General features: G+C 56.9%; 1 protein-coding gene across 7 annotated transcripts in view; it reads right to left on the reverse strand.

Annotated features, from left to right (window-relative positions):
• The window catches only part of RBFOX3 (RNA binding fox-1 homolog 3), a 437,228-nt gene that overhangs the window by 167,573 nt on the left and 249,200 nt on the right, over nucleotides 1-20,455 (reverse strand). For all 7 annotated transcript variants that reach the window (XM_039226511.1, XM_039226516.1, XM_039226513.1 and 4 more), the window contains exon 3: nucleotides 11,925-12,032. The gene's annotated coding sequence lies outside the window, so the exon portion shown is untranslated. The remainder of the gene's footprint in view (nucleotides 1-11,924; nucleotides 12,033-20,455) is intronic.

Here is a 20,455-nt window from a genome sequence, read left to right on the forward strand (position 1 = left end):
GAGTTCAGTGCCAGCGGGTGTTACGGGGAAATGAAACAGGGCTGAGGGAGAACCTCAGCAGGCGTGGGGTTGGGTAGACCTTGGGAAGCAACGACACAGTCTCACACATGGTCACCCATCCAGCTACCATGACAGGTAAGTACTGATAACTGCAGGCTACTAGGCTCTCTAACCGTGGCCACAAGGCTGCCCTCATGCGGTTGGGATCACAGGGAAAATGAGCCAGGTTTCTCCTCGCCTTCAGTGAATGACTGCTTTTCCTTAACAGCTTCTCCACTTTGAAACCCCTTGGCAGAGATTAGACTGGGCACACCAATCATCAAATCCTAGCCCCAAGTATCTATGCCCTACTCCAGCCGATGCCTTTGGAGAAACAGGGAAAGACAGAGGTGCTGTGGGAGGGCATGGGGTTCAGCACCACGGACAGTGGCCGGCAGGTGCCTTGAGCTACCCAACCACCTCCCGAGAGCTCCTGGGAGTCAAAATTTATTAGAAATGATGACAAGGCCTCTCTGTGCCCCTTGCCTAGAAACACATGGCACTCATCTGTCACCTGGAGACAGCAGCTAGCGCTTGTGCAGGCTCATGCCACGGCTGATCTGCCTTCATCAAATTCGAAACATGATTGCTTGTCACTTGTTTTAATTCATTTCCCCACCAAACCTCAATTTGAATAACTTCCCAGATTTTCTTCATCAGGAGGAAGAGACTCTCCCCTGGAGGTGGGTAGGAAGAGATCAGTGCCCAGTTCAAACAGCCTGACCTTCTACCGAGACAATGATGTGCGGAAGCCTTGCCCAGAGCCCAGCTCACCTTCCCGCTGGTGCTTGGCCCATGTCAGAAGCCCCATGAGAGAGGACGGCCACCATGGGATGTGCTCAGACTTGGGGACCCTCTCAGAAGCTCCGGTTTTATCTGGCACCAGTGGCTAGGGCCAATGAGACGTGCAGTATGCAGATAAATTCTGCCGCGTGTGTGCTCACTAAATCCACCATGCTAGAAATGCATTTGGAGGCAATCCTGCCTGCCCACAGCAGATTTTCCAGATCCTGGCAACTGGAGCATGTTAAGGACGAGATACAGCTGCCAGGTCTGATTTCTTAAATCAAGATTCGTTTTGTGGGGAGGGCAGGAGGAAAAAATTTAATGCACAACCTGGCAAGGGGAGGGAGGGAGGGGTGCCCGCCGCCTTGGCCTCTCTGTGCGTTTTGGGAGGGAGCCAATTCCTTTCCAGCAAGTGACTTCCAGCTCAGGAAAGGGGGAGGGGCCTCCCTCCCACCCCACCCCCCCAACAGCCTGGGATCAGCGCTGCCTGACTCCAAACTCCACACTGCAGGGTCTGAGTGTGAGCCGGGCAAGGTGCTGATTGAAGGAGCAGAAATTGCTGGTTTATGTTTTGTATTATTTCTTTTTCCCTGAGTCTCAGCCACTCACTCTTGCCACTTCACACTCAGTTTCTTGCCCTGTTGCCTCCTCCCAGACTCCTCACTGGATAACGTGCCGAGCGCCTCCCACAGGGACCCGTGGGCCACGCAGCTGCCAGGCACAGTTCAGGGGCCGATGAGGCACCCCTGCGTCCTGGTCAAGAGTGATGGAGAGTGCGTGAAGATGGCCGGCATGTCTGCGTGTGGCCCGGGGACAGTGCCTTCTGGGGGTGTCGGGGAGTATGGAGCAGGGGCATCCTAGGGAGTGCCCTCTGTCTGCCTGTGGCCGGGCGACGGAAAAGTGCAGCTCTTCCTAAATTAATACTTCACGGCGTTTTACGTACTGGACGAACCACTGTCATTCCTCCATGATGGCTGATGGCCATCTCCATTCCTCCAAGTTTCAATTACAGCTTATGGGGGGTTGGGGTGGGGGCCGTGGAGAAGGGGCTGCAGGAGGGCAGAGGCAGACATGAGGCGAATTAGAGAGACTTTTGTCGCGCTTAACATCAATTCATTTTGCAGACTGCTGACACAGCCAGATTCCACAGCTCAGAATTTATGGGGGCTCAGTGTGCAGACGTGCGGACTCAAGAAAGAAAATACAAAAGAACTTTTAAAAAATGACTGCTATCAGCAAAAAAAAAAAAATATTTAATTTTACCCCCTTCTCCCCCCATGCACACCCCCCTAAGGAAGAGATACCAATATCTCACACACACACTCTCACACACATTCACACACACACACTCGCACACAATCTGATTTTGATTTTATTGGTTCAGGGCACTTAATCTCATTATGTAATAATCACATCATTTGCCAGAGTCAAGCAGTGTTTCATTACTTTATGGCAGACTTTATATTAGATACACATGCGAAAATGATAATGAGAATGTCAGGAAAAGGAATACACTGAGGAAAGGTTACAGCCCGACCTGGCGGACAGTGGTCCTCCCTCGGCCCCTACTCAGGGAGCTGGGCTCCGAGGGGAGCACCCGACAGAAGACTCCATGGCCAGGCTGGGAGCTGTTCTTGCAGAGCTACCCTGCTATGGCCCTCTTCGCCCTCTCTCCTCTCCCCTCCCCCCCCTTCTCTCCATGCTTCTCCCCCCCTTCTCCTCCCCCTCCTGCCCTCCCCCACTGGCTGTGGCTCTTTCCTGATTTGGCTACTGGCTCTATTTGTTCATTTGCTTAAAATGCCCTCCAAGGCCGGCTGCCTTCCTCGTCTGGCGCTCCGCAGAGTCCTCCACCCTTGGATCCCCTGAGCAGCCAAGGAGGAGGGCTGGGGTCACACCAGAGGTGGGTGACGATGGCCCCCAGCAGACCGCTGACACTCTGTCTCTCAGAGATTTAGCAGTCGCACTTTCCACAGCCCCTGTGAGATCCAGCCTCTCACGGCCAGCCCATCCGTGGTCCGGGTGACCTCCCACCCACCAGTGGGAGATGAAGGACAACCTCATGGCACCAGCGGGTGGAACCCGCCTCTCCAGGGCCATGTGACTTCCTGGGCCCATCCCCACGGTCTCAGGGGGGCCCTTCCCAACCATCTCCAGCAACTCTGGGGGCCTTCGGGGGCAGGCGGGGCTGTGGCCTCCACGAGGAATGCCGTGACGGCGGACAAACACACGGAGATCCGGAAGAGCTGTCATCCGGCACTGCGCCTGCCACAGAGCAAGGTGGCCACACAGGCCCGAGTCACATTTTATTCACAACACCCACGACCAGCCGCACTGACCAGGGAGGGCCCAGAGTCCGGGGCCCTGCCTCTCCCACCCCGACTGCTCTTTAGAAGCGGTTCTGAACCGTTGAGTAGAAAAGCCCATTTGTTCTCCCTTATCTGGTCAAACTGAAAACAAACGACCCAATAAGCATACGAATGACAAAACAGAGCAAGAGCCTGGGACGACGTAATGGCATCATTGCCCGTTCACTGAGGCTTCTCCCAGTGGACGGCTCACCACCAGGCGGACACCAAATGCATCTGGGTTGGCGCACCTGACTCAGCTGTGCGACAGCAAACCGACAGTGCAGGGAAGACGCGGCAGGCACACTCGGGCGGCCCAGGAGCCTGGACACGTCTTCCAGGAGCAGGCAGTCCCTGTGCCAGGGACTCTGAAGGTGTGCGTGGGCAGCAAGGGCAGCTTTGAACAAATCTCAGCTTCTAGGTGCCCCTGTCCTGCCGGACAAGACAGGCCTGTACCGCTCTGCTCCTGGTGAGCCCAGGGCCAAAATGAGGCCTGAACAGCAGGGACGTGAGAGGGCGCGTGCCAGGCTGGCTTCCCGGAGGGGATGTCCCAGTTGAATATCAGAGGACAAAGGAGGGAGACTAGGGATCTCTGGACAAGGGATCAGGGTGGGCAAAGGCACAGAGCACAAGGCAAAGTTTCGGTGGACGGACAGCCCTGAGAAGGTTCTCTTGTCACCAGGTCAGCCCCCTTGCAGGACCTGGGATGGGTCGCCGGGCGGGTCAGGGGGAATAGAGACCTGCTCTTCCGGCTCTGCCCCACGGTCACGCACCCTGAGTGTGGGCTGCGGGGGCCAGGCCGGGGGCCGGTGTGGACGAGGGTGGAGGTCCTCCATGCGGGCCACCACCCAACCCCATTGGAGGCTGCACAGTATGGACCTTGATGGCAGGAGAGACAGAAGCAAACAGACTGTCCCGGCGCTCTGGATGGTCAGAGGCGGCAGCTGCACTTGGAAACCAGTGTCATGCCGACTGCGAGGCTCGCAGGCGGGAGGGCAGACGTCTGGCACTCGAGACGTTGGTTTGGACTCAGCACCGCTGAGATGCTCCAGCGGATGCAGCCGGACGCAGGGAGATGGGGCAGGCATGGAAACGCCCCGCCGCGTGCAGGACCGAAGACACAGGGAGACGTGGTGGGGGGGGGGGGCACCGTTCCTAAACAAATCCAGGGGGACGGGGCCACGCTGGCCCAGGCGCGATGCCGGATGGCCCTGCCACAGGCTGAGTCGGGTCCTCAAATTCGCACATCGAAGTCCTAACCCTCAGCACCGTGCGATGTGCCTGTATCCCAGGCCGGGTCTTTCAGGAAATGGTTAAGTTAAAACGAGGTCACGGGAGTGATCGGCTTCCAGCGTGACTGTTGTCTTTGTAAGAAGGGGTCAGGACACAGACGTGCACAGAGGGACGGCCATGTGAAGACACAGAGAGAAGACGGCCAGGAGAGAGGCCTCCCAGAAACCCCCTGCTGACCTCCTGACCTTGGACACCCAGCCCCTAGGGCTGTGAGGAAATACGGTGTTGCTGAAAATGCCCAGGCTGACGCCCGGGGACGGCGGTCCGAGCTCACGGCCACGAGCCCTGCCGGCTCGGCGCTGCCCGGGGAGCACCAAGAATCCAGGAGAGATGGGACAAATGGAAAAGAAAAACGGGTCACATGGCTCCAGAACAGAAGGCCTGGTCCTGCTGAACTGCAGCACTGATTTCTAACAAAAATATCCTTCCTCTCTTACAAGCGAAATCAAACACATTTTCACCTTGGGGGAGAATCCTGGGAGAGGGGAGAATCCGCATGTGGGTAAAATGGGCTGAAAACACGAGTCACAAAAGCAGCTACCCGACAGAGGCGCCTGCTCCAGAACCGGCGAAGGAAGCACTCTGGGTGACAAGTACCTTGTAGGCGGGGTGCCACGGCCACGGCCCCGCCTGTTGTGACCGACTCCTCAAGGGGTCTTATTCTCCAGGCCCATGTTTCCGGCTTGGAAGGAAACGCCGGAAACCCCCGTGGACTCAGCGCCGGGGAGCTTGGTGATGGAAGCGGGGACCCATCTTGCTTTTTCTTTCCAGAAGAGATTAGCGGGTCTCAGGAGAGAGCGGCGGACATTCCAGCGCCTCCTTCCCAGAAAGTCCCACTTTGGTGGCCGCACGGGATTTACCGGCAGAACCCCGCACGGGGGACTCAGGGTTGTTGGGATGAAACGGGCCCCTGGCTCCTGCATTTACTTGGGGAAGACAAGCCTCTCTTCCCCGCTGCGTGGGCTCCAGTCACCCCGTGGGGCTGTGGAGCACCGCTTCCTCGTCCCGCACACAGGCGGGTAAGCAGCCAGGCCCCAGGGAGCGAGCAGTTCCACCAGATGGCACCTCCTTCAGAGGGGAGCCTGGGGGAGCCCCCAGGGGCTCTGTGGGTCCCTGCTCGCCCATTCCCCACTATGTTAAGACAAGACGAAGTCTCCCAGGTGCCACGGCCCCACGAGCCTCATCCAAAATCAGGGGGCACATCGCCTCCCATTGGGCATATTTATTTTCCAGACAGAGAGCTGCAAGGATGCGCCCCAAACAGGCCGACACAGAGGGCTCCCTGGGGGCCTTCAGTCCAGTGGTCTCAAGGCCCGTCTTCCACAGGCGGGTGGGTGGGGGAGCCTCCCGGGTAAGTGAGTTTCCAAATCCGTGCAGTTCCCATCATGTCGAGGCAGATGAGTAAAAATGCACACCTACATAGAGCAGCGTGGCTCACAGCGCACTGAGAGGCGGGAGCCACCTGACCTCGGTGACGGAGGGCGAGCAACAGGGGGCGGGTCCGTCCACATGTGGAAGATCGCTCGGCCTTGAGCAGCATGGCAGACCTGACAGCTGCCACAGCATGGACGCGGCCGGAGGGCACGATGCCGAATGACGTCAGCCGGACACAGAAGGACACGTGAGGTCCCCCGGGGTCTCAAGCCCAGAGACAGACAGCGGGACGGTGGGCGCCGGGGGCCGGGGTTGCGGGAGGGAGAGCTGCTGTCTAATGGGGACAGAGCTTCGGTTTTTCAAGACGGAAAGAGCTCTGGAGGCGGACGGCGGCAGTGGCTGCACCACGTGAATGCGCTTGTCACCCCTGAACTGGGCACTTGAGCACGGTTAGGACGCTAAATTGGGTTCTGTGTATTTTACCGTGATTAAAAATAAAATTTCAAAAGATGCGCACATGCACGGGGCTCTCATCACCCGCTGGGCACTGTCCCAGCTCCTTCACATACAATTAGTATTTCCTCCACCCTGTTGAGAGCCTTTCGAGAAGAATGTTCTTGTCCTGATTTACAGATAGGGAGCTGAGATGTACAGGTTAAGTCATTGCCTGAGATCACTGATAAGAGACAGGGCCAGGGTTCAAACTGCGTGTCCCGAGTTCCATCAGGTACCCCCTAAATGTGTGCGGAAAGAATAAGTAAGTGAATGAATGAATGAACGATGTCCAATCCCAGACTCCATACATTGTTGTTGGTTTTCGGGGAGGGCGGGGGAAGGCTGGTAACAGGTAGGGCACGTTTCAAATCAAAGTTACTAAATATTAATAAAAATACACCTGAGTGGGGGTGCCCCCCCGGGGGGCTCACTCAGTTAATCATCCGACTTCGGCTCAGGTCATGATCTCATGGCTCGTGAGTTCGAGCCCTGTGTTGGATTCTGTGTCTCCCTCTCTCTCTGCCCCTCCCCTGATCGCACTCTCTCTCTCTCAAAAATAAACATTTAAAAAAATTTTTTTTAAATACACCTGAGTGAGGGGTCTTTTCAGGGTGATGGAAATGTTTGGGAACCAGACAGAGGGGGGTGGCTGTACCACATGGTGACGGTGCCAAAGGCCGCTGGATTGTTCGCGGTGGCTGGCGAATTTTACGTTCTATAAATTTCAATTCAATAACTTATTTTAAAAATATGGACAGCATATAAATACGTATATATTTATATTTATATACGTGATTATATATAAACCCAAGTGTAATCTAGGTATGGTGAAATTAAACACAAATATACCGGGAATGCATTTACAGATTGTTGGGTGTGCGTCATATGAACGCACACGAATGCCTTGCCTGTGGGCGCCGTTCTCCAGTGCCTGGGCCTTTGCTCTTCTGTGGGTGGAGATGACCTATCAGGGCGAGGATGCATTTAGGGGAACTTAACGCCCCCCCTTCCCAGATGGCGACACCACCATGCACGCCCCACCCCCACCCCGTGCCGCGCCCGTGGACGCTACCTTGCAGGCTGGGATTTGGGAGTTTTCAGATCTGGTTTTACTAAAAGTCCCCTAAAGTCTCTACTCCTCTGAGATGGATCCGTCTCATTAAATAATAAGCTACATGGCCTAGGGGCCCTGACCCGCCTCACCTCGTGAATGCTGACTTCCCTTTATCTTTTAGAGAGAAACGACCGTTTATTCCCCAGTAATGGTTGCTAGGGGCAGACCACCTGATAACGATGTGATTAATGATGAATTAAATTATCGTCACCTTTCAGCCGACCACGGAGAAGAAGCTTCCACGTGTTGTGCGAGTATGCACGTAGCACACATAGGTCTATGTGCACGGTGGGGGTGGGTGTGCGAACGTGCCCACGCGTGCGCTCTGCTGACCTGGGGGAGACCTCCGCGAGGGAGGGGTGGTAGCGTGAAGCCACCCACGTGTGCCGCCCTCACGCAGCTGGACTGAGCTGGGATCCTACACACGGGAGCGTGTCGGAGTGCCTTGGAGGGGACCATTTATCAAAGAAATTCTTTGGAGGGTATGTTTGCAGACTCCTTTGGAATGTGAATAACCATCTCCTAATTCCTATTTGGGAAATTAATCTTCTGGTTCCTGGAAATGTGGCAGAGAATTTTGGAAACAGGGTCAGAGGCTAATGCCTGTCAGAGCACTCGGAGGCACACCTGAGGGGCTGGGTGAGCGAATTACGGCACCTCAGTGCAGTGACACAGTGTCAAGCGTTACAAGCGAGGTGAACATCTACCTAGACATATGCTCCTGAAGATGCCGTTAGGCAAGAACGACCAGAAAAAACCCAGGCTGCAAAACAACGAATGGACTGCGACCCCATTTTTGCAGCTTGCAAACAGCAGTTATTTCTGACAGGCGGACTGTACGTTTGCTTTTGCGTCTGTGCTTCTCCGCAGCGAACATGCCTTGTTTACGTACTAATGAAAAGGCACTATGAGCTCATTTTAATTTAAAAAGAAAAGCATGGATCTTAAGGGCAGCCTTGAGACCCTCCTCGCCCCAGAGGAGGAAGACAAACCAAAGAGCCGTCCTTCTGGATTCCATCTCTGTGGTTCCGGAAGGCGCGGGTGGCCCTGGGGCTGCAGCACTGAGCTGGCCCTGGGGTCTGGAATCATGTTCTGGGGCAGGAGTGTGCGCCACCTGCCCACGTCTGTGGAAGGACCAAGCTTTCAGCTCCTCCCTTTGGCTCCTCCCTCACGCCCTTTCCGGGGACAGGCCACACCCCCATTGCTCGGACATCCTGCGCTCAGGGAGCCCAGGGCCAGCCTGAGGACCGCATAGCAGGTGCACACCTCCCGTGTCCGCCCCCACAGGTGGGCCGGCCGGCCAGGTGCATGAGGCCGCTGGAAGAGCCGCCTGCGGTGCAGCGACGGCTGAGACACCCGTGCCGCCCCTCAAGCGTCCCGAGTAGGATGCGGGAGAAGAGCGTCCACTACCGCTGTGAGCCTTGGGGCAGCCCTGGGCCTCTCAGAGCACAGTCTCTTTCTTGGCCGAAAAAGGAAGGAGCCGGACAAGATGGCCCCCCGGGCCCCTCCCAGCTCGGAGGCCCCAGGGCATTCTCAGGGTGTGACGAAATGTGACTCACTGCTTTGACGCCAACTGGACCAGACCAGCAACTTCTTCCCACTTTCCTCACATTTCAGGGTAGGGAGGGGTTTTTAAGACGCCATCTTGGAGCGCCGCCCCTCCCCCATCTCACACACACAAATACCGCGGCTCAACCCCACGAAGGCATCCGGTGTAGACTCCGAACCAAGGGTACAGGGAACCCCAGTGATGACGCCCTCACTCAGCCTCCTGGGGCCCCGGGTGCCCAGCCCGGAGGCTTCACTCTGTTCTGCACAAACCCCTTGCACGGGAGGCCAGCTGGCCCACAGTAGTTCTCGGACAAACCACTTACGCGCTCACACGCTGAGCAAGGTCAGAAGACACGGAAGGGGTGACTTTCAGCTGTGGCCCCTCCTTTCCTGCTCCCGGGGCCCCATCTGCAGCGGGGGTGCGTGAGGGGCTCAACCGCAGCAGTGGATGTAGGCACCCCTCGGACGTGGGGGCCTCTTGGTGCAGTGAGGGGGGCGTCCCTCTCGCTCTCAGACTCCTTGCCGTGGGTCAGCTGGTCCCGGGGAGCAAGGAGCCTTTGCTGAGGTGCCCACCCCTGGGGGGGGCATCGGTTTGCTCCCGTCTTCCCTTCATTATTTTTCCTTCACACCTGCTCCAAGTGCCCCAAACAGAAACCACTAAGAAACCCTAAAAATGTTCAACGAATGACCAGAGACACTGAGCTGTCACAACAGGGCTTGCTCTCGGGTTCCGCACAGACGTACGCTCCCTGGGCCCCCAAGTCCTAACGAAAGGCGCAGTCCTGTCCCCTGGTCCGCCTGCCCTGGACAGAAAGTTAAAGCGGGCTCTGTGGCCGCCCCTCCCGCCTGCCCTGGACTGACCAGCGGGAGGAAGTGTTTGGAAACGCTGCCCCATCAGCTCTTTCTGCCTCTTCCCTGGCCGGTCTCTTCTTCCCACTCAGCCAGCGTGCGGGTCAGGGAGGCAGCCGGGCGGCTCTGAGCTAAATAAACTCCTGAAAGGGCAGGGAGCCTCCACTGGGCCGTTTTTCAGACTTGAATTCCACCGAGAGGAGCTTACAAAGGCCTTTCCACCTGTTTAGCCTGAATTCCCTCTCAGCCCTGGGCAAACAGCTGCCCTCCCAGGAGGGGACATGAGCCGGCAGGTGTGAGCACAGCTGGCCGTCCAGGTGCCTGCCGTGGACCCCAGCGTGCGGCCCCGGCAGCAGCAGGAGGTGGCCCGACCCTGCTCGCCTCGGCTGTTCGGCTGGAGCAGCTACGGGCAGTCTCCCTGCAGAAAACCAGCAACACGCACGGTCTGAACTTCACGTCCGCCCGACAGGGCCCAAAGCTCTGCACAGAACTTTCTGACACGGGGCCTGAAGGCGGCCGGCTGTGGCGGCCACGTCCCCATGTCGGAGGCTCAGCTCTGCCACCGAGGAGTGGGGCAGCAGGGACCTCCCACCCCAGGGAGGACGAGGCCAGGAGCGCTGCACAGGGCCAGGCTGAGAGCAAACAAGGCGGGGACAGACCGCTCCGCTGTCAGGGTCAGCCGGTGACTCGCTAGCCCGGGGCAGCCGGCGTGTCTACGCAGAACGCTGGCCACGGACATTTGCATTCGGCTGTGAGCTGACCCTGGGCACACCTGTCCCCTCCCTGCTCTGTTCCCTGGGATGCCACTCTTTTTTTACAGGTGTTTCTAACTCAGGCTAAACTAACCTTGCTGCAGACCCCAGGACTGGGGGAGGAGGTGAGGAGAGACGGGTCTGCTCAGTGACCACCCCTGCTCTGCCATGCTGAAGGTGCAGAAGGTCAGCCGCGAAAACCAACAGAGAACTGGTACAGGTGGGAAGGGGCCGGCAGGAGAGCCAAGATGCCCCGCCCATCTCCTTTAGTACTCCCCCCGCCCCCGCCGGCACCAAGGTCACACCTGAACCCCTTTCCCGGCCCCATCTGGATGGCAGCCTTTCTCGCCTGTGCTTCAACCACCCCAGCTCCCTGGAAACCCAGGGCACTGCTCTGACCCCGGGCCTCAGACCTGCCAGGCATTGGACCACCGGTCGGGGGAGGAGAGGCTGGGTAAAGGGAACCCTGTACCCCTCTGGGCCCCATCAGCCACTGGTCTTGGAGAGGCTGGGAGAGCTTGGCCCCAGGCCCTCTTAAGGGAGTTTTCTTTTATATTTATTAACCCACTTTCTCTCTTGGCACTCGGAGCAGCGAGGAAGTCTCGGCCAAGGCTATTAATAGACGGAGGCCATCCCTGGGGAAGAGTGAGCTCATACCTACCGCACAGGTGCCAAGCATAATAAAGGCTTCTGAGTCGGGCTAAATATAGGCCGCGGCCACGATGGGGCACGGAGGGCGGGCCTCGGGGAGCTGAGCACAGTCTGCCCCGTCGCCCCCCATCCCTGCTCCCTCGGCAGAGCTTTTCAATGCCCGTGCCGGAGCCCGGCCCTGCCGGGAAAAGACCTGGCGGTCACACGGTGCCACCTCTCCCGGTCAGACCTGTTCGGAGCCGCCAAGGAAGGGATTTGCAAAATGACATGCAATATAAATGACTCCTGTAAACAGAGAGTTTAATAAAAAGGCAGTGAGGGAATTTATGGACAACCCAAGGATGATTAAAATTATTTATCTACTTACCTCCCTTGCTGGCTGATCAGTCTATTAATTATCTATTATGCACTCGCTGATTTGCATTTTGGTAGTGGGATGGAGTGAGGGCAGGTGGGAATCACAGAAGGGTTCAGGAACCAAGTGGTGGGGGGAGGTGTGGAGCCCCCTCTCTACCAACCACGGCCCCCCCAGCTGACGCCACGTTGCCACGCTGCCGAACTGCCACGCTGCCGCCCACAGCAGTAGCCGCCCCAGCCCCTGGCCCCCGAGAAGCCCCGATCCAGGAACCCCGATCCAGGAACCTGCAGAAAGTTCGACGCGAAGGGATAACACACCTGTGTGCCGGTGGAGAGCTCCCGGGACCGGTTCCCAGCCGAAGGGGTCTGCAGACCAGCTCGAGGGAAATGCTGGCAGAACCTTCCTCTGGCCGTTCTGACTTAACGCTGCATTTAGAAAAGAAAACACGAGAACAAAACCATTTTCAATCTCTGAATATCTGAAGTGCATCAGACACACGCTCTCCCGCGCTCTTGATTAAAAATATCACAGGACAGAGTGTCATGGGAACGGCATCTTTTGAACACTGCAACCAAGGGAGCGTCGGGCTGGGAGAAGGTATAACAAAGCGTCCCTGCTCACCACCTCGGGGCTCCCAGCCACTCACAGCCCTGCTGCTCGCCTGCAGTGAGACACACAGTGTCAGACGGGCCCTGGGACCTGGGGGGAGGGGGCCCCGAGTGCAGTTGGTACAGACCTTACACTTTATCTAGACCTTCAACCTCACAGATCAAAATCTCCTGGCACAGCTAGCCAGTTCCTCAAAACAAATCTCTTTTCTTTATCTATCTATCTATCTATCTATCTATCTATCATCTAGCTATCTATCTATAGCATGTATATCATATAGGTAGATATAGACATAGATAAGATACGTGGATTGGTAGATAGATAAATGGAGGGAGAGAGAGATGGATAAATAGATGGATGGATAAATGGATGGATGGGTGGATGAATGGATAAATGGATGGATAGACGCATGAATAGATGGATGGATGAATAGTCGATGGATGAATGGATGGATGGATAAATAAATGGATGGATAAATGGATGGATGGAAGGATGGATGGATGGGTGGACAGATGGACAGATAGCTCCTCTTGGTCCTGTTTCTCTGGAGAACCATGGCTGATTCAGTGCATCTGGGGTCTTTCTAGCTTGCACTTCCGGAGGAGTTGGGCCCCTCAATGGCGTGGAAAGGGCAGAGGAGGCAGCAAGGGGCCAGTCATCCCTTGCAAGCGAGGACTGCAGGGTCATGCGCCCAGGAGTGCACTGACCGTAAGTCTCTGTGAGCTGACGTCCCAGCCCCGGTACCAGCTTCCTCTTGAGCCTTAAAATCCCCCTACCCCGAGACCCTGCCAGAGGGGGGGCTCCCTGGCATTTGCAGGACAGTCATCTCCACGCCCCATCCTCTGTGCCCCGCCCGGCACCACCCCCTCCCCCCAGCACTGGCTTCTCAGTCTCCATGATGTATCAATAACCGCAAAGCAAAATGCCACAGTTAGCAGCGCTACTGTGCTGTGACGAATCGCTTCTGGAATCGATTCGCAGGGCTGTGTGTGTGCAGCGAGGTGGGGCCGCGTCCCAGGAGCCGAAGCAGCCCCTGGGAATTAGGCACACCAGGAAAAGTCCCAGGAGACAAAGAAGGAGGGAGAATGCAGGGGAGACAGGAAAAGAGCCGATCTTTAAGAAGGGGGACTGGAGATTCTCAGTGACGCAGAGGACAGGCATCCCGAGTCCAGGCTGGGCGGCGAAGACGCCACAGGGCACGGCCGGAGGACCTCTGATGGGGGTGGGGCACGGCAGGCAGAGGGCTCACGGCCAGACCCACCTGGAGGGCAGGAGCAGATGGCAGCTGGCTCTTGGGTAGCAGGACCCTTCCCGGGATGGGGATATGCCGCCCGTCCCAAGTAGCATGTCGGGCTCAGGCCAGGAAACACTCCGGCTCACGTACTTGAGATTTTATTGGCTTAATAAACTGCGTGGTTGCTGCCATCGGGTCCTCCTTGAGCCCAAGCAGGAGCACACGCTAGTCCCTGGGGAGCAGGCAGCAGGAGGGACGGGGCTTAGTGCAATGAGGGCTCCCGGAAACTTCTTGCAGCTGTAACTAGTGACCCTTCCAGTAACCCTAGAGGGAAACCACCACACACTGGCCCACCCTGGACCTGAGCCCAGGGAATCCAGCACGGGACGCCTCGTGACGGCCACCCTGTCCTGGCCCTTGCTACGGTGAGTCTCTGGGCGATTCGTTTTCCCCATTTGCAAGGTGAGCTTCCTCACAGCTGTGGCCCTCACACATGGCCCTGAGAAGCCCCCCGAAGCCCGCCGGGGCAGCCTCATCGAAGGGGATGGGGAGGGGAGCTCTGGGGGCTAGTTCAGCAAAGTGCCAGAGAGGGGACAGGGGTCCCTGCACTTCCGAACCGTGAGTCCGGGGACAGAGTGAAAGTGCACAGGCTTCTACGCATCCCTCGTTCACTTAGTCCTCACGTCCTGGGCCCGTCTACCTCTCTTCCCAGTTGGGGTCCTCACCCCAGGCGCCCTGGGTGCAGGAGAAGCAGAGAGCCCGGCCTGGGCTTCAGGGGCCTGGAGGGTCCAGCAACGCCCTCAGGGCAGGGAGGGTGCAGCTGTCCCGTCTTTGCTCGCAGAGATGCCACGCGGAGTGCGGATTTGGCCTGAGCACAGCAGCCTGCACGCTCCCACCTCTTGCTTGCTGGGGGCCTGCGGCCGCAGCACCGCCCCCGGGCCTCCAGGGGGCGCCCCAGCCCGTTCTCCCACCTCCAGCAGCTGCCGCCCGGGGCCCAAACGTGAAGAGAGGCTGTCCCCTCCTGGAACCTGCACCCCCACTTCCAGGACTGTGTCCCCGTCCTGCCAGACTGAGGGCTCGGACAGCCACAGAGCCTCTGAGGGCAGCGGGCGGTCATGCCCCGAGCACAGCTCCTCAGCCCATCACCGTGGAGGCTGCGGGTCAGAGTCGCTCCTGAAGTGGGGTCCATGCCGTGGGGGCCCAGCAAGGAAGACCAAATGCTGGTGAATGGTCTTCCTCTCTCCCCCCTTCCCTGCTCTCTTCCCCGCTCCTTTTCACAAGTACACTGGCTTCACTTCCTGCCCTAACCCTTTCCCAGATACAGACTGCTCGATCCAGCTCGCAGAGACACAGAGAGATGCTGATGCCACACGAGCGGCACGCCAGGGGCCGAGGGCACAGTCCTCACACGCTCTGACTCCACAGACCCGCTGGCGGCCGGGAGGGCCAGACTGATGGATGGAAGGAACCAGATTTCCCCCACCACTCTCCCTCCATCTAACAGACTGTGAGCTAGTCTAGAATTGTTTCTTCAACTGTCCACAAACGTCTTCCTTACAACCAGCATAAGCAGACAGAGGTCTCGTGCAAAGTGAGGGCCGGGGTGTTGGGAGGGAACCATGCAATGGAACATTCTAGACTCTGGACCACCGGTGCTTCCTCTGCCCGACAAATGCAAGGAAAAGGCACAGTGCCCTGGGGCCCTGGCGATGGTCTTCTGAGCAAAGCTTACCCGTCTCTAGCAGGCAGACACCTTCAAGCAGAAGGAAGCCAGAGCGCTAAGTGAGAACGTGTAGACGTGTAAACAGCTCGCCTCTCCTGTCCCCCAACTGATGGGACCGTGCCACAGGGGCTGACTCCCAGGTGCCGCCCGGCGGGTCCACAGGAATACAAGACACACGCATTCCTGGAATGTCAGAAACCCATTCAAGGCAATCTCCCCCCGAACTGCCTTCTGCCATCGACTGGGTGGCACTTTCTCACGTACGCGGGTCCTGCATGGCCGGTGCACCTTCTCGAGCGTGCCCGCGGAGGGCAGATGTGCGCCCAGCCAGAGTGCCGCGGAGGGCAGATGTGCGCCTGGCTCTTGCTTTGATCTCACACGGTTACACGTTCAGTGTTACAAGCTAATAAAAGCTGCATGATCAAATTCCAGGTCATTACTCAAGGAAAGGGACCCCTCTGTGGTCGACAGCGACAGTTTCAAACCAATTAAAACAAGCCTGGCGTTTCTGCGGGCTGCCGCGCACCCACCACCCCGGCAGTCTCCGAGGGCCCATGTGCACGCAGAGCAAGATGCACGAAATGTTAATGGAGATGGTAAATGTCACACCGAGGGGATTCTGGTAAATAAGGCCCTCGGAAGAGGCCAGGGGGACGCGCCTCCTGAGCTAACCCTGGAGGGAACTTCAATACAGATGAGATTGGACCAAAAACAATGCTCTCTGCAGGGGATGGGTCTGCAGGCAGAGCTGGAGAGTCTTGGGGGGGGGGGATGTGGTTCCGTTTCCTACTGGTCTGCCTCTGACAGCGTGCGTGCTCCCTGCCGCCGGCACCAGCACTGGCCAGGACCCACAGCACCACCAAGTGGGAGAGGACCGGGGATGCCAGAGGGGGCTGGGGGTGGTGCTGAGTGGGCGAGGGGAGGGGCGATTCAGCGGTGCCTGGGCGTCAGGGCGCTGGAGCAGAGAAGGTGCAGAGGGCTCATGGCTGTGCGGCGGGTTCACAGGTGTCTAGCGGCTGCTCTGAGCTCTGCCGGGTCCTGTTTCAGGAAGATCCAATGCCCCCCGTGACACAAGTGGATCCGGTTTCGAGAGAACACCACGCTGCGCCCGGGTCAGTGAGCAGCCACTGCACTGTGAGCAGGCTCGCACCAGGTCATGTAGCCATGTGCGGACTCGGGGCCAGCCCCACTCGTGGGCAGCTCGGCTGGGCCTCGGCCGTGGCTGCCACCTCCGCTCCCAGCCAGGACTGTGTGCGGCTCAGAGTTCTGCCCCACTCAACGAAGGACCACAAGGAGAAGGGGAAAGAAGGCGCCCGGCCGCGCGGAGGTCAGCGAGTCAGGGCTTGGAGCGCTGGGCCTCAGGGCTGGGGCTCTTCCTCACACAGCCCCTGCCCCCAAGGCCACTGTGGCCGCAGTCCCCGAACGAACGTCAATCGAACTCTACAACCAAAACAACAAACCTTGTTCAGCTAGGCTTGCCAGATTCAGCAGAGTCACCGGATGCCCGGCGGAATTTGCAATTTCAGATAAACAGCAAATGATGTTTTACATTAAAAATATTTTTTTAATGTTTATTTTTGAGACAGAGAGAGACAGAGTGTGAGCAGGGAAGGGGCAGAGAGAGAGGGAGACACAGAATCTGACACAGACTCCAGGCTCTGAGCTGCCAGCACAGAGCCCGACGCGGGGCTCAAACTTGTGACCCATGAGATCATGACCTGAGCTGAAGTCGGACACTTAAATGACTGAGCCCCCCAGGCGTCCCTATTTTACATTTTTTAGTATAAGTATGTACCATGCAATATTTGGGATGTACTTATACTACTTACATGTACTTATGCATGGTTCGTCTGAAAATAGAATGTAAGGAGGGGCCTTATAGTTTTAGTTAGCAACACTTGCTGTCTGATCGCTCGGCCTAAACACACAAACACACACTCACATACAGACATACAGGCACATGCACATCCTTCAAAGAAAAGAAGGGAGCTGGGACACCTGAGTGGCTCAGTCGGTTAAGCGTCCGACTTTCGCTTATGTCATGATCTCACAGTTCATGGGTTCGAGCCCCATGTCAGGCTCTGTGCTGACAGCTCAGAGCCTGGAGCTGCTTCAGATTCTGTGTCTCCCTCTCTCTCTGACCCTCCCCTGCTCATGCTGTGTGTGTCTCTCTCTCTCAGAAATAGATGAAAACATAAAAAAAAAATAAAAAAAAAAGAAAAGAAGGGAGCTAACGCTTTATGAGGACTGACTGGGGGCCTGGCGCTTCCCCCTTCTCTCTCTCTCTCTTTCTCTCTCTCCTTGAACCCTTCCTCCCCCCATCACTCCCACTGCGGCCCCCAGCGTGCAGATAGAGAGGCTGGGGCTCCAGGGTGTCACTTGTCAAAGGCCGCATGGGCAGCACGCAGCCTGGCCGAAATGCAGACCCAGGTCGTTCATGTTCCAAAGTCTGCACTCCAACCAGACCCAATGCATCAAATCTTAGATGCTCATTTCCAAAGGCAGTGGCGGGAAGGAAGTTGTTATTGATGCCGCAGTCACGTCAGTGAACAGCGTTTGAAGCGCTGGCCCCGGGCCTGCGCCAACTTGAGAACAAGGAAGCTGATGCAGTTGAACGGAACCCTGGTGGTTGGGGCTCAGCCAGACGGGGGCGTGAGTGAGCACATCTGGCTGTGGTGCAGACGGTCGGTGGGTTGGATCCGCCCCAGAGCTGGCAATCAGGTCCTGAGCAAGTATGAAAAATGGATCGGGGTGTGTGGCAGGGTGTCCTTTAAAAGAAGATTTTTCTCCCCTGGACACCTGGATTCCAGGGACAGTATCTGTGCCTTCTGGAGGTTGGAAAGGTAGACCCAAGACTGTCTGACTCAACTACTCCTTATTTAACTAGCTGCTTTCCAGAAAACCAGTAGGTGGCTATGTGGTTAGAAGTGCAATCTTAGGAAGGGATGGAGGGAGGGGGGGAAGGAAAGGAAGGAAGGAAGGAAGGAAGGAAGGAAGGAAGGAAGGAAGGAAGGAAGGAAGGAAGGAAGGAAGGAAGGAAGGAAAGAAAGAAAGAAANTCAATGGAAGGAAGGAAGGAAGGAAGGAAGGAAGAAAGAAAGAAAGAAAGAAAGAAAGAAAGAAAGAAAGAAAGAGAAAATAAGAAGAAGAGAAGGAAGGAAGGAAGGAAGGAAGGAAGGAAGGAAGGAAGGAAGGAAGGAAGGAAGGAAGGAAGGAAAGAAAAGGTCCCAATCTTTGAGGCCACGGTGAGCCACCGGGTGACACTCTTGTTATCTTCGTGGCCGCCCTGGTGCAGGGAAAGAGACTGGATCTGACTGACAAATCTTGCCCTTTATTTACGTCAGCAGGACAATGCTCACGACAGACACTAACTTCCATGTCTTTATTGGTTGGTTTATGATGTTTCCAGGAACAGATGTTAAGCTTAGCACCGTGCCCTTTCTAGAAATGTCTTGTTTCCCTTTCTAGAAATGTCTTGTTTCCCTCCTCTTTTATAAACGATCGTCTCACGCAGTGGAAAAAACTCGTAGCCCACCATTAGTCAGCCTTCATGCCGTGAACCACTTGCCGGCTGTCAGCAAAGGTTGTGAGCGGACAGGACCTTCCGGAACACCGTTGGCCAGAGCGCTTGCAAGGGCTGTGGCCAATTCCTCTTGCCAGTGAGGGTCTGGATGACCCGGGTGTTATCTCCTGACCCAGTGCCCTCGTGGAGGCCGCCTGGGATCCAGGAAGCCACCAGGGGAACAGAAGAGGCTCGAGTGGATGACCCAAAACTCCCAACAGAGGACAGCACCCGTCACTGTCTGAATCTGGAAAGCAAAACCGCAGAGCAAAAATCAGATGGCGGAGGCTGGGGCGGGGAGGGTCCACGGAAGCCAAGCCGCACAAACGCCCCCTTATTTCTGTCCCCTTTACCTCTCAGCCTCCTCGGTAACGCAGTCAAGATAGTCTGCGTGCTCACGTCGTGATGTTTTCATTATCCGCCTGATGGGGTTTTATTGGAAGAATTTGTGCCAAGAGTTGCATTTTGAAATTCCCCGTGTAAGGAGGGAGGGCATTGGGGGTGTGTGGAGAGGAGGAGGTTGCGGGGGGGGGGGGAGCCGCCGCTGGATTTGGGGTCTTCCGGAGACAGCCCTGTAAGGAGCTGATTCAATTACAGTCAGGTTGTTGTTTTAGGTGACCTACTTCCCAGATGGTTTTCCCTGTGCTTCTTTTCTGCCACAGAGTTTTGACATATTGGAGCCAGGAAGGAAGAGAAGTCACACTGTGTCACCAAAAGAAGGGAGGGAACCCAGTTCCTGCAAAACTCTGGAGCCCAGCTGAGTGGTGATGGCCCCAGAGTCCTGTGCCCAGTTTTGGAGCTTGCTGAAGGTCCTAAGAGTCCCCTCGGGGGGAGAGGGAGAGAGAGAGAGAGAGAGAGAGAGAGAGCGAGCAGCCCAGGATGGCTGGGGGCATCCATTGCAAACGTGCCTCTGGGGGGCGTGGCTGGGATTCCCTCCGGCACAGAGTCCCTTATGGTGCGGACTCTGGCCCCACGTCCAGGGCCTCACAGGACAAGGAGGGCTCTGCTGGCGGCCCAGCCCATCCCTGGGGGCAGCAGCCCCGGCCAGAAGCAGGGCCCTGTGTGCCTCAGTGGTCCAGCAGCCCCTAGATCTTCCTGCTTGGAGAACAGACTTGCATCCTTGCTCAGTCCATTCTCCCGCCTTCAGGCGGGACCCCTCCTTGCCCTCAGCTATGAGACTCGGTGCTATTTTTAAATGCTTCCCAGCAAAGAGCTCTTCACGCCCTCCCTGCCTCTCTTGGCAAAACTTCCCCACATTTAACCGACCTCGCTGCCAGGAAAAGTCCTTCCTCTGATCTATCCCAGATCCTTCGCGATGAACCATGAGTTCATTCCCCACATCCTGCCCTCGGTGGGTTTGGAGAACAGCTGCTTGCCGCCCTTCGTTGAGTTGCTCAATAGAGCCTTCGACACAAAAATATTGTGCCTCGTGGCTGTGAGCTCTGCCCGCCTGCTCGGTGGGGATGTGTCTTTTCCCTGTAAAACCTTGGAAAACAGAAGGTGCTAAGGAGCCGCCCGCTTCTCCGTACCACGGTGGGGCCCCAGCTATCACCAAGATGGATTCTCAGATCTGACTGACGGCCTTTGTTTTTTGGATTCAAATAGGCTGAAAGCCCAGGGGAGCTTAAATCTTATCGCGCTCAGGAGGCGCTGGAACCCAGGGCACAGACCGACCCCGTGGGCCTGTGGCGGCAAATGCCCGTCTCCAAAGGTGCAGTGAC

Source organism: Hyaena hyaena, unplaced genomic scaffold (assembly GCF_003009895.1).
Source record: "Hyaena hyaena isolate Hyena2069 unplaced genomic scaffold, ASM300989v1 scaffold_21, whole genome shotgun sequence".
Classification (NCBI taxonomy): domain Eukaryota; kingdom Metazoa; phylum Chordata; class Mammalia; order Carnivora; family Hyaenidae; genus Hyaena; species Hyaena hyaena.